This window comes from Colius striatus, chromosome 3 (assembly GCF_028858725.1).
Source record: "Colius striatus isolate bColStr4 chromosome 3, bColStr4.1.hap1, whole genome shotgun sequence".
NCBI lineage: Eukaryota > Metazoa > Chordata > Aves > Coliiformes > Coliidae > Colius > Colius striatus.
The window spans coordinates 66,602,916-66,616,001 of record NC_084761.1 but is presented as its reverse complement, the minus strand read 5'-3'; positions in this window follow the sequence as shown (position 1 = coordinate 66,616,001).

Below are 13,086 nucleotides of genomic sequence, written 5' to 3'. Positions count from 1 at the left end.
GGTTGGAAGGGACCTTTAGAGATTATCTAGTCCAACGCCCCTGCTCAAGTAGGTCCACCTAGATCAGGTCACATAGGAACGAGTCCAGGCGGATCTTGAAGACCTCCAAGGAAGGAGACTCCACACCCTTCCTGGGCAGCCTGTTCCACTGCTCCATCACCCTCACAGTGAAATAGTTTTTTCTTATGTTTTCCTTATGTTTTTATTGCCCCTTGTCTTGTTGCTAGATACAACAGGAAACGGTGATGTCCCAACCCCTGACATCCACCATTTAGATACTTACAGAGAGTAATGAGGTCCCCTCTCAGTCTTCTTGTCTCTAGACTAAATATCCCTAGCTCCCGCAGTCTTTCCTCACAAGAAAGATGCTCCAGTCCCCTGATCATCTTGATGGCCCTGCGCTGGACTCTCTCCAGAAGTTCTCTGTCTTGTGCACAGGTTTTTCTTTACCTGTTAAACTCTTTATCTCAACCCACGAGTTTTTTCAGTTTACTGTTTATGATTCTCTCCCCATCTCATTGGGGGAGTGTGAAGTAGATGTGTTCTGCTTACTTGCTGACTGGGGTTAAACCATGACAGTCCTTTGGGTGAGAATGCAGTGTTCAAGATAACAGATTTGATTGCACTGGATAGAGATTACAGCTGTTACTGCTGTTTAGCTAATAACTGACACGCTCTTGGTCTTGCCATGGAACTTCCTTATCTTACTGTATATTAGATTCTAGTGATCATTAGTGACTATTTTTTTTTCTTTCCCTTCCTGCTCTGTGCTGTATTGGTTATCATCTTACTCTGCTGTGCCTGGGAGCATTTTGATAACAGCAATGGCGATGCGCCTGAGCTGGCAGATGGCCAGGGTATCAGCACTGTTTCTATGCTGCTGTTCTGGACAGGCTGGAACTCCAGTGTGAACCTTAGTCGAAGGGACTGTTCTGTGGATGAGTCCACAGGGGTGTAACACATTCTGAAGTGTCTGTGGTCGTGGATGAGTCCAAACCAGATAACATATATCTTGAAGCATCTGTGACTGTGATTGCCTGCACCACTGTAGGTATGCTTCTGAAGGGACTGCCCAAGGATAAGTCCATGTTGAAGGCACACCTTGAAGCATCTATCGTTATGAATAAGTCCATACTGCATCAGGTACACCTTGAAGCATCAGTAGCTGTGCATGCAGTCATGCTGGAGGACCTTAAAGCATGTGGCCATGTATAAGCCTACAACAGAACAGATATAACCTGGAGGGACTGCGTGCATGGATAAGGCCATGCTGAAATAGATGCACCTTGAAGTGACTGTAGCTGTGAATAAGTCTATACCACAGTGAAAATATGCCTGTAGTTCACCCATAAGGCTCCACTTGGAGCAGGTACAACTCTGTAGTGACCTCAGTCTGTGAATAATTCCAAGCCAGAGCAGGCGTAAGTTGAGGAACACAGTGCAATGTTAAAATCCATTGTCTAGTCAGAAGGCACTTCGGTAGAGATTGTAAATGGAAATACCTTTCAATCATTGTAACCTGTGATTTGAGTTGCATGTTATTAGAATTACTATAACAGGAACTCATTGCTGCTAACCAGACTAGGAGAAAGGTGAAGAGTTCATTGCAATGTTAAACCCTACAACCTGTCCCAAAGGGACCAGTCATGGAAACTGTGATGGAAATACCTTTAAATGGTTGAAACCCAGGATCTGAGTTACATGTTAGAATTTCTAAACAGAAACCACCTGAATCAATGGAGAAGCCTTACAAGAAGCAGTGTAAGTGCAGCTGTGACCCAACCTGAGATGGCTTTGGTGACTGCTAACTCAATGCAACACACCACCTCTCCCATCCTGAGTAACCACCATAACAGATGGAGTCCAAAGTCATGGACTGAATGAACTCAGTGGACATTTGTGAACATTTTATAGACATTTTACAGGACTGGTCCATAAGCTAGGGGGAAGTTTTGCAGGGAAGGCACTGTTCAGAGACTGACTGGGTGTCGGTGGTGAGCAATTGTTTTCATTTTTATCACTTGGCTTTCTTGGGGTTTATTTTGCTGTTATTTTTCTTTTCATTACATTTTAATTTTTTTTTCCCATTTATTAAACTGATCTTATCTCAATCCATGTTTTCTCACTTTTACCCTTCTGGTTCTTTCTTCCCCATTCTTCTGCAGTAAGAGTGAACGAGTGGCTGTGTAAACAGTTTGTAAAATGTACATGGTTTCTCCTGAGAAGAAAAAAAAAAAAACAACCCACTTTTAAGTTAACCTATATATCCAGAATTGAAAGAGTTCTAAAAGAAAATTTGTGAACCTAGTGCTGTCTATAAATTTATGTCCAGATATTTTCACCCATTCCTAGTCAGATATATGGTTCATTGAAACTTTGGTAACATATTTTTAGTAGATTATTCTAAAATAGTAATTGAATATAGCATTTTAAAGTGAGTTACTACAAATAGCTTTTGGAAGTTGCATAGGCAGTGGCTAGGCCCAGTATATGTGTACAGACAGTGAACTTGCATACAGATGGCCAATTAGAGATCTAGAACCTCATCCAAAGGCTGTGGAAGTCAGTAGCGATTTCTTAACTGACATCAATGGATGTCAGAGAGGTAATGTTAGCCTTCCTAGAACACAAATACTCTCCAATCATCTTAAACAATTATCCTTAAAGACCATCAATTTCAGAGTGTAGCTGCATATAAATTAAGTTTCATCTGGAATCAGTACCAAAATAGTAAATTTGAATGCTTTGGACAGGCAACCTGCACAACTTTACTTACTTGCATCAAGGATATCTGGCCTGTGGCCTGGTTTAAGATACGGAATTTTACTGAAGAGAAGGTACTACATAACAAGAAATCAAAACATTGGTATAATTGCCGGATGATGATAGTTTGATGGAAATTTCTTTCTAAGAAAGGTTGCCTGTTGTGTATTTTATGAGGAAATCTCTGGAGTCCTTGGTACTTAATGAGATAAGCCCTCTTAAAAGCACAATAAATGTGTAGAACAGAGTAACAATGAGAACTGACGTTCCCTCAGATAAGGCATATTGGAAATTGCCCTTTCAATGAGCTCTCCCACAGCACAGAAGCTAATCTCTCTGAGAAACTTAGTTGTGGCCCAGTAGACAAAATCAACATATGGAGGTATACAGGAGTTTTAGTCATCAGCTGTTTAAGAAATTCTCAGAACTGCAACTGACTTAAAATTTAACATGAGGAGAAGCTGAATAAATAGCCCAGCTTTTGGTAAAATATAAATAGTGCATTGAACAAATGAAATTAAAGAATTATTTTCCACTTTTGAATAGACTCAGATATATTTATTAGTTTTTTGTCTTGGAGAATTGAATACACTTTTTAATTAACATTTCATTTTTCTAAAATTGCAAAAAAAATTGTTACATGACTGTTTATAAAATATGTCCATACAGATTATGTCAAGAGATATAATAGAATGAGCATGCTTACACTACTTACATAAGACTGCTCAAGGGTTTCGAAGCAGCTCTTTCTTAACAACAGAAGTTCTGGATACTTTAAATAAAATAGGTGAAATACAACATTAATACATCTGTACAATAGGAAATGTATGTTAAGATTTTGACTTTATGTTAGAAAATGTTAAACACAGAGATGGCTTGAAGGGTGTCACATGACAGTCTAAAAAGTTAAATCAAAGATATAGATTATTTTCCTGGCAGAAGAGTCCGAACTTCAATTAACTGTCTGTCCTGTATGCAAAGTTTCTAAGAAAGAATCATAGAATCATAGAATGGTAGGGGTTGGAAGGGACCTTTGGAGGTCATCCAGTCCAACCCCCCTGCAGAAACAGCCCCACCTAGATCAGGTCACATAGGAACATCTGCAGGTGGGCTTGAAGACTTCCAAGGAAGGAGACTTTACAACCCCCCTGGGCAGCCTGTGCCAGTGCCCTCACAGTAAAATAGTTTTTTCTTATATTTAAATGGAACTTTTTGTGTTCCAGCTTCATCCCATTACCCCTTGTCCTGTTGCTAGATACAATAGAAAAAAGGGATGTCCCAGCCTCCTGACACCCACTATTTAGATATCTGTAAATATTTAAAAGAACCCCCCTCAGTCTCCTCTAGACTAGATACTCCACATTTTCATGGTGTATTTTCCAAATAAAATAAAAATTTAATACAGCTGTAATTATGCATATTCATTTGTAACTACTGAGTTGCACATTTTGCTTAACTGAATTAGATTTGAATTAAAATGAAATTAAACTAAATGTTATAACTTTTAACTTTGACAAAAATCCCATACCAAGCCAAGTTTCCATGTTTTGGACAACTGTATTTTACCTTATGTTTACAACTCCAACTATTTTTCTAAACACTAACTTAGCTAAATAGTTAAAAATTGTTGTCAATTGAAATACCAGAGGCAGGTAGATATCTATTCTTTCCTGTCACATCAGATATTTTATGTGTGACTGCAGTTTTAAAATGGTACTTCTTAGGTATGCCTCTACAGCTTTATAATAATATTTAAAAGGCAGAGAAAAGAATTAAAATATTTGGAACATAATCCAAGTATATAAAGTCTCCACTTTAACAATATCCTCTACTCCCCTTCCTGTAGGCTATAAAAAAGTGTTTATGAGGAAAATGATAACCTTGACAGTCCTTTACTTGCACTAAAGATTATGAAAGTTATTCTTTCTGAGTAAAATGTAAAAATAATAAAGACAAACAGAAGGTCTTTAGGTTTTGAGGTTTATTTCTTATCGAATCTAAATCTAAGTGAAATCCAGTTGTCAGCTAGTCATCAGTGATGTTCCCCAGAGCTCAGTGTTGTAGTCAGTTCTGTTTAATTTGTAAAAGGTCTGGACAAGGTGATCGAGTGCACTCTCAGTAAGTCTGAAGATGACACCAAGTTGGACAGGAGTATTAATCTGCTGGAGCATAAAGTCTACAGAGTAACCTAGACAGGCTGGATCAATGGACCAAGGCCCATTGCACGAGGTTTGACAAATACTGCACTTGGGTCACAGCAATCCCGAGCAAAGATACAGGCTTTGGGAACAGTGGCTGGAAAGCTGCCTGGAAGGAAAGGACCTGGGAATGTTGATTGACAGTCAACTGAACACGAGTCAGCAGTGTGCTCATGTGGCCAAGGCCAATGGCATCCTGGCTTGTTCAGGAAAAATTGTTGCCAGTAGGACCAGGGAAGTGGTTGTGTCTCTATACTTGGCACTGGTAGTGCTGCACCTCGGGTGCTGTGTTCATGTTCTGGCCTCTCACTACAAGGATGTCATTGAGATGCTGAAGCATGTCCAGAGATGGGTGACACAGCTGGTGAAGGATCTAAAGAACAAATCTAATAAAGAACAGCTGAGGGAGCTGGGGATGTTTAGTCTGAAGAAAAGAAGGCTGAGAGGAGACCTGATCATAGCTACCTGAAAGGAGACTATGAAGTGAAAGTGATAGAACAAGAGGAAACAAGCTCAAGTTTCACTAGGGGAGGTTTACATAGGAGATTAGGCAAAAGTTATTCACTGAAAGGATTGTCAAGTACTGGAACAGGCTGCCCAAAGAAGTTGTTGATTCTCCATGTCTGGAAGTATTTAAAAGATGTGCAGATGTTCTTAGGAACATGGCTTAGGAGTAGATGTGACAGTACTAGGTTAACAGTTGGACTTGGTGATCTTAAAGGTCTTTTCCAATCTAAACGATTCTATGATTCTGTTTTTTTGTGATCAAAACAGACAAATGACAGAAACTGGACATCTCACTTTTTGTTACAGGCTTACTGCAGCATTGTAGGAGAGATTGTTTCTCAGTTAAGGTTAACATAAGGCAGTGATAATGTCATTTCAGCCTAGTTAAACACAAGGAAAGAAGGCTAATAGGAATGAGGAGGGCTTATGTAGAGGATTAAGAAGCCACATGTGACAGTCTAACAGGGGGAATATAAATCCAATCAATATTGAAGCTCAGAGTTTGGCCCAAGGCAATGTAAGCAAGGACAGAGCATTAGACTGAAGCTGAAGAATCTAGAGATTTGCTTGCACTGCAAAAGAAGATGTCTTAAAGGGATTAATCAGTTGGAAATTAAAAAATCACTTAATTTTGAGACTACTCAGTTTATTATTACTGAGACTCCAAATCAGACTTTTTTTGACTTTTAAAATGGTCAGCTTATGTTAAAATATTAAATAACGGTTCATAACTTTCTCTGACCTTTTGGGTTTGACTTTTATGGTTCATTTCTGCCTGAAGGTGAACTTAGCAATTTATGGAGGAAAGGTTATTTAGCATGGATGGAGTGAGACACCACTCTAGACATTATTAATAATAGACATATTAGATAGTGATTTTCATGTTAATGTTATATCTGACCCATGTACTTGCTTTACATAAAATTGTTGGAATGCTCTGGGCCATGAGCTAGTAATCACACACTTTCCTAAAATATTCTATCTTTGTGTAAGTGTGGATTCTGCAGATCCAAAGATAGGTTGCATTTTTCTTTGGCACCAGAGCTAAACTGATCAGTGAAGCTCTCAAATGCTTTCAGGAATCAAAATGTATTTGTATTGAACTTTGAGCATGGGATTATGTTTAGCCTCTAACAGTACAAGACTAGGCACGCCTCCTGTTTGCAGCTTCCCAGCACATACCATATATAGATTCTCATGAGAACTTCTCTACACAGATTCTTATACTCAGTAATTCTGAGTATAAGACTTAAATGAGAAAAACTAGACTGTCATTCCCAATGGAAAGGTCACAGATCACCTTGAATCTCTTTCTGCAAGACCTTTCACAGGGAAGCCTTACCAAAATGAACTATAAATTTCTTTAAAATACTTTCCTGCTTGAGAGAGGTTTTAGGCTGCTTTTTTCAACAACCATTTTCAGACCTGGCTTGAGTGAGAGTAGCAGTACTGTCAGAGTGAAGATAGCAATGCCAACCTTTTCCTTGACCGGATCCACAGTGAAATTAAAAAACTAGTTGTAGTAAATAAAACATACAAATAAAACTGTGAAATTGGAGATAAAATCAGTGATGTATATAGAGGAGAAGAGGAGACAATGGACACTATTTTTGATAGTTTTGGTTGAGAACACTGAATTAAGGTGAAAATGGTAGTAGAAAGTAAGGGGATCATGCAAATCTTTAGGGTCACTGAACATCAACATAGCAACATATAGAACACAACAACACAGAAATTTTAGAGATATGATAGAAGAAAAAGCAGTAAGATAGAGACAGGCGGAAATCTGAAAACGGGATTAATCAACTGGACTTACATATAAACACTTCTTATAGAATAAGTACATCAAATTTATTTACAAAACCAAAAGAGTGTATGAAAAAAGTAACAAGAGAGTATTATTTTAAATGGAAATAAAAATTACAATACGATAAAATCAAATGGTCCTACACTAAAAAAAAAGAAATTAGAATACCAACTTCCTTTTTTTTACTCTGAGCTCTCAACAGACTCAATGGTTTGCTACATTATTTACGTTCTCTGACAGACTCTTTGAAGTCGCTGGAAAGATGAAGATTGAATAGAAAGTGAATATACTTGAAAATATATTGAATATTTCTAATATGTTTGGATTATTTTTTCTCCTCTGAAGACAAGGGGTGTGCATTTTTGCTATCATGATTTTTTTTTTCCATAAACACAGAAGTTCATAAAAACATTTTCCTAATGAGATTTTACTTAAAATCCATCAGCATTCCTCTTTAGTTGTAAAACCCTCCTCAGTAGTTTCTGTTCTGTTCAGTTAACATCTAACTCCCAAGCAGCAAACTAGCATGGTGATAACTTTGTTGTTCTGCTCTCATAACTTCTGTACATGTTGATGCACTTCAGTCACATGTGGCTATGGAGTTGTGCAGTTTCTGCCTGTTTTGTGAGAGGTAGGGACTACGAAGAAGATTATGTGTGATGCTGTCCTTATTAAAAAGCAGGATATCCCATGCCTCTACAAATCCAGACTTCACCAGTTCTGTTGCTTCATTTGTGGAAATACATATTCATACATAATAAATAAATAGTAGGTTTTATGTAACAAGTGAATCGATACCATTGATAAGATTGAGCTCTGTGACCATACACTGCCCTTCACTAAATATTTCCTAATATTTTTGGGGGAGCATTTTAATATTTCTAGGAACTTGATTAAACAGTCTAGGTCAAGAAGATACTAGGTGTTCTGATGTATATTCTTTAATTACAGTGATGTTTCTGCCTCTTATTCATGCTGTCTCTGAGAAGTAGTATGCAGAATTGAATGTCTGCAAGTGTTTCTAGAGAAGACCTCTCAGATCACAGCTATTTTCACAAATTGATGTAAACAGCTCCTTCAAACACAATACTCACTAAGCATAGGAAAGGGAGGTCATGTTGCTTTATATATGTGAACTGTATGTGTTACCCTGTTTCATCATTTTGTAGTGCTGCTCCACTCAAAATTTAAGGCCAGATTTAGTAAATTAACTCTGATTCACAAACCTTTAATTGATGATACTAATCTCAAGGAAAGAAACTGTTCAATGTAGTAGATTGGTGATATAATCTAGCAGGGAATTTTGAATATAAAGTACATGCTTACATAGCAAAGCCAAATTAAAGACATAGATCCCTCTGGAAATAAGTAGTTCACTAAGTGCTCTGAATTAGTCAAGAGTTTCCTGTGACTGTCTAATTAACACCACGTCATGAAGCATGTGTGCTTTATTTTAAATTTTGCATTAAGTTTTCCTTCGGAGATTCTAGAGAATTTAGTTCTCTAAAGATGCATGTATTTTTCTTGAGAACATAAACAGTAACTAGTGTGATGGAGAACAAGATCAGTTTTTAAATTTAATCTATTAACTTTTAATCTTACTTTTTGTGTTCTAACTTATTAGGATGATCCATATCGGTAAGAGGGTGTTTTTATATTTGGACTATTCAGCTTTCAGTGTTCTGAAATGTCTGGTCCATAAGTTACAAAAAACACAGTATCAAAGAAATGGGGAAAAAGGAGCAAGTCTTTGGAAGAAAGAATCTCGAACTTGAAAATATATTCCCAAACCAAATATGTTTTATCATCACAAATATATTTTATCCTTAAGTTTATTTCATACACTAAATTATCACTTCTAATAGCAGAATAGGATGCAGATGAAGGAATGAAAGATAGGAATAAAGGAATCTGAAGACCAGGAAAAAGAACTATGAACTATATTTAAAATACATATGTATTACCTTAAAAACTGTAAGATGAAATATGTAGGTTTTCCTAGGTTTCTTTTTGTAGGGAAATAAATAATTAAAAGATATTACTTTTATCTAAAGGGCAGAAATTGGTTTAATCATAGAGTTATAAATCGTCTCTGACTGGATTGCATTTTAAAAATATACTAGACTATGCTTCAGCCTAGCTCAGAATATTTTAGTGGTGTATCATTGATATGTTTTTCTCAAAATAGGCTTAAGAATGACTATTCTGTCTTGATGCAGTGTTTCAACATATATGAAAGATAAGCAACAGATAATCATTTAGATACACAGTGACAATGCAATGCAAACATTTAGACAGACTGATAGAAGAATGTAAAATAGCAATTTTTTGTTTTGTCAATTAGAAGTCTATTAAAGATGATTCTATTAATATAAACCACAAAAATACTCATGATGGTACAAAATAGACTGGTAATTGCTGTACAAATACTCTATTATTTGTTAGTACTTAGCAACTAACATAAATACATGTTATTGTAACTACTCCAGTCCTGCACCAGCTCTGTTCAGTCATCATGCAACTAACTATAAAATCTAAATTGGATCCAACCAAAGCCAGGGATATCGGGAATTTATGAAGGTGGCAACCAAACAGTTTATAGTGGAATGAGGCAGAAACATAGAAGTAAGTTTAAAAGACAAGCTTTCATGCAAAGACATTAAAATGTTAACATGTTTGACTACATGGTGGCTTAAGTTGTTGCAGCTATGGAGATTGATACACTTTTTTCTTTTTCAGTATGCAACTAAATTTAAGCAAGTATGAAGTAGAATAAGAATATGAAGTATCTTCTTAAAATAACTAAGACATCAGGTAAAAGTCAAAAGCAAAAGTGGCAATGATATGAGGGACCTGACACAAGACTGTAAACCTGTAAGGGTGAGGAGCTAAGAAAACATAAAAACAACCTGAATTGAGTAATTAAGAAGTAAAGAGTAAATCTAGCACCTGCACTGTATAGGGTACTTCCACCCAAAAGACATATATATATAACCTGGAATATATAAAGGGGCATTTGGCCAATGAAAAAATTACAACAGTCTATGTTCTTCTTTTTTCAACGTGATTTTTTCTTTCAGTTCAGCTTCTCTGATATCTTAGAGGTGCAACTCGTCAAGAGTGTGGAGATCTGTAGCTGACTGCAGTCCCAATGGCAAACCTTGTGGTGTGAGAGCTTAAGTTGATTTCTTAGAGGTGCTCTAAGAAATGCAACTTCCCTCTTTCTCATCCCCAAACTGGAAGCAAACCAACCTACTTATTCTATAAAAGAATGATCCGATGGAGTCTCACACTGACGCAACATGTAAGGGAAGTCAATTCTCTTTTTTTCTGTGGGGGATTTGTTTTGTCTTGTGGACATCAACATCACGAATATGTAGACTCATTGCCAGACAAATATTCTGCATCTATAGGTCCTGATAAAAAAAGGCTTCAACATCTTTCAACTTTTCTTTGTTTCACCTTTCTCTCTTTCCCTCCTCTAACTGTTTGTGTCAGTATGGTACAGGTGTTTTCTATTTCATCTCTGCAAGACCAGAAATACTAAGAGAAACCTATCATAGCCATTAAATTTTGTTAAGAAAACATCCCAATCAAAAACTTCCTGTTGATGGAGAAGAAAGATTTGGTCAGCAGTACATATTTGTCAGCAGTAATGCGTTTTATCTCGGGCAGATAAGGTGTTCAACAAAACCAACAAACTACAAGCTGGAAAACTAGCCAATTTCCCAATGCAAAGGCAGGTGCTTCAACATTCAGGAGTAATGGCTTAGGGCAGCTATGTCACCTCTAACACATATTAACACAGCTGGAGAAGGTAATATAGTTTATGAGTGTGAGAGGATATTGCCATACATGTCCCTTACATGTCAGCAAATGGTGCAATATTTTTTTCTGACATCCTTGAGATGAGTAATGTACAAAGCCTACACAAAGCTAACCTACTGGTTCTAACAATAAGTATATAAAAGGATGATTTTTCCATTTTCTAGAGCTTTGTAACAATGCTTCCTTGATATAAAACTGACAGCTCTGGTTAGAGATTACTGCAATTTAACATAAATCTTCAGGGCCCCACATGCACGCTCAGAACACATGTACTGCAATGGTTATAGCTAAAGAGATGTTATAGTTGCTAAGCATATCCCTCCCAACAAATGCACCACTGTATATTGCCTCTGGAGAAACTGCTATGCAGAGCACCATTGGTAGCTATAATTTTTTATTTGTGAGTTTGTCTTTTGAAGATAAAAGGAAAGATTGTGTGTTGAACAAGAAAACAAAAATAAAAGGCTGTGTTTTCTTATATTACCAATAATCTTTGACTGCTAAACCCTTTCACAGCAAATGATTTGGTTAACTTTTCCACAGAGCCTCACGTTTCCTATTGGTCTTTCTGGGACTTGCCTATGAGGCGAGGGCTCAGGTTGAGCTTTAGGCATGGATTAATATCTCCTCTTGTACCATATTTTATCTTACAAGTTTGGAATTTACCTTGTCTTTAATAATCATAACAACACTATTTACATCATATGAGGACTATTGTGATATTTCACTGTGTGCCTTTAGTGAAGATAGTGGATTTTTGCCTCTAGGGAAATAACTGAAAAAAATAATAACTACATAAGGAATATTCTATGTTAGCATAATGCCACCATGCAGAAATAGCATGCTACTAAATAATATTTTTTTCTAGACATCTGAGCTTGTATCAAGTTTTAATTAAAATATATTATTTCATTTCCACTTCATTACATTATAATTTATTCATCTTATTGAAGGATCTTTTGAGATCTGACTAGTCTGAGATTTTCACAGTAACAACATCTGAAATCAAGAAGTAAGATTAAATCTAAATATATTAGTTGGTGAGTGGAACTGTATAGAACAGTGAAAACAGCTGTTAGTTGTTTTTAATAACTTCTAGCCCTTGGGCCACACTGGCTGATGAGTCTGATGAGTCCAATGTTGTGGTGAGTAGTCATGGATTACTAAGTAAAGGAGAGTGAATTAACAAAACAATTTAGCACATGGCATTGGGTTTTGGATTCCTGCAATGGATAAACTGGCACTTAAAGGAGATTTCAGTTATGTATGGGATAGAAAATACTAAGCCACATCCTATAAAAGAAAAAAGATACTGTCTCTTTATATCACTGTACAAGGAAGCCTATAAATCTAATCTAGGGTACAGGTTTGAGAGGAAGTCAGGCAAGAATACAACTCTTGAACCTAACCCAGAACTGGTAATCATATGAAAATTCCATTATTTGTCTTCATCTGAAAGTTGGGGTTTTTGGTTGGGGATTTTTTTTTTGTTTATTTATTTTTTTAATTGCAGTTTTGTTTCGTACATATTTCTTTTAGAGACTTACTCCACTATACTAAGTCATAGAGGAGGTGGGGAGGAGTTACTTTCTTATTGTCATACTTTTTCTCCACCAGGCATTAAGAAGCTGAGTAAAGTAGCTATTACTTATCATGACTTGGAGTTTTTCTAGGCCTGTATACTGGAGTGGAGTTACAGTTGTTTTATGATAATGTGGAAGATATTTGGACTCCACCTAAGACCAGTATCACAGCAAGATGTACACTGATTCCTTAACATTGTTTATGCAATGACTTGACAATTCATTGATATTTTACTAATGCGTTATCATTGCTAAACTATATTTTTCTCTTGTGCAGTTTGCTCCAGATTATATTAGCTATTTCAGTTGCTATTAGCTACTTTCAAAGTTATACAAATAGTTCCTTCTCCCTTCTATTACACATCACTTACTTTTCTAGTCTCCTGAGATACTAGAAAAA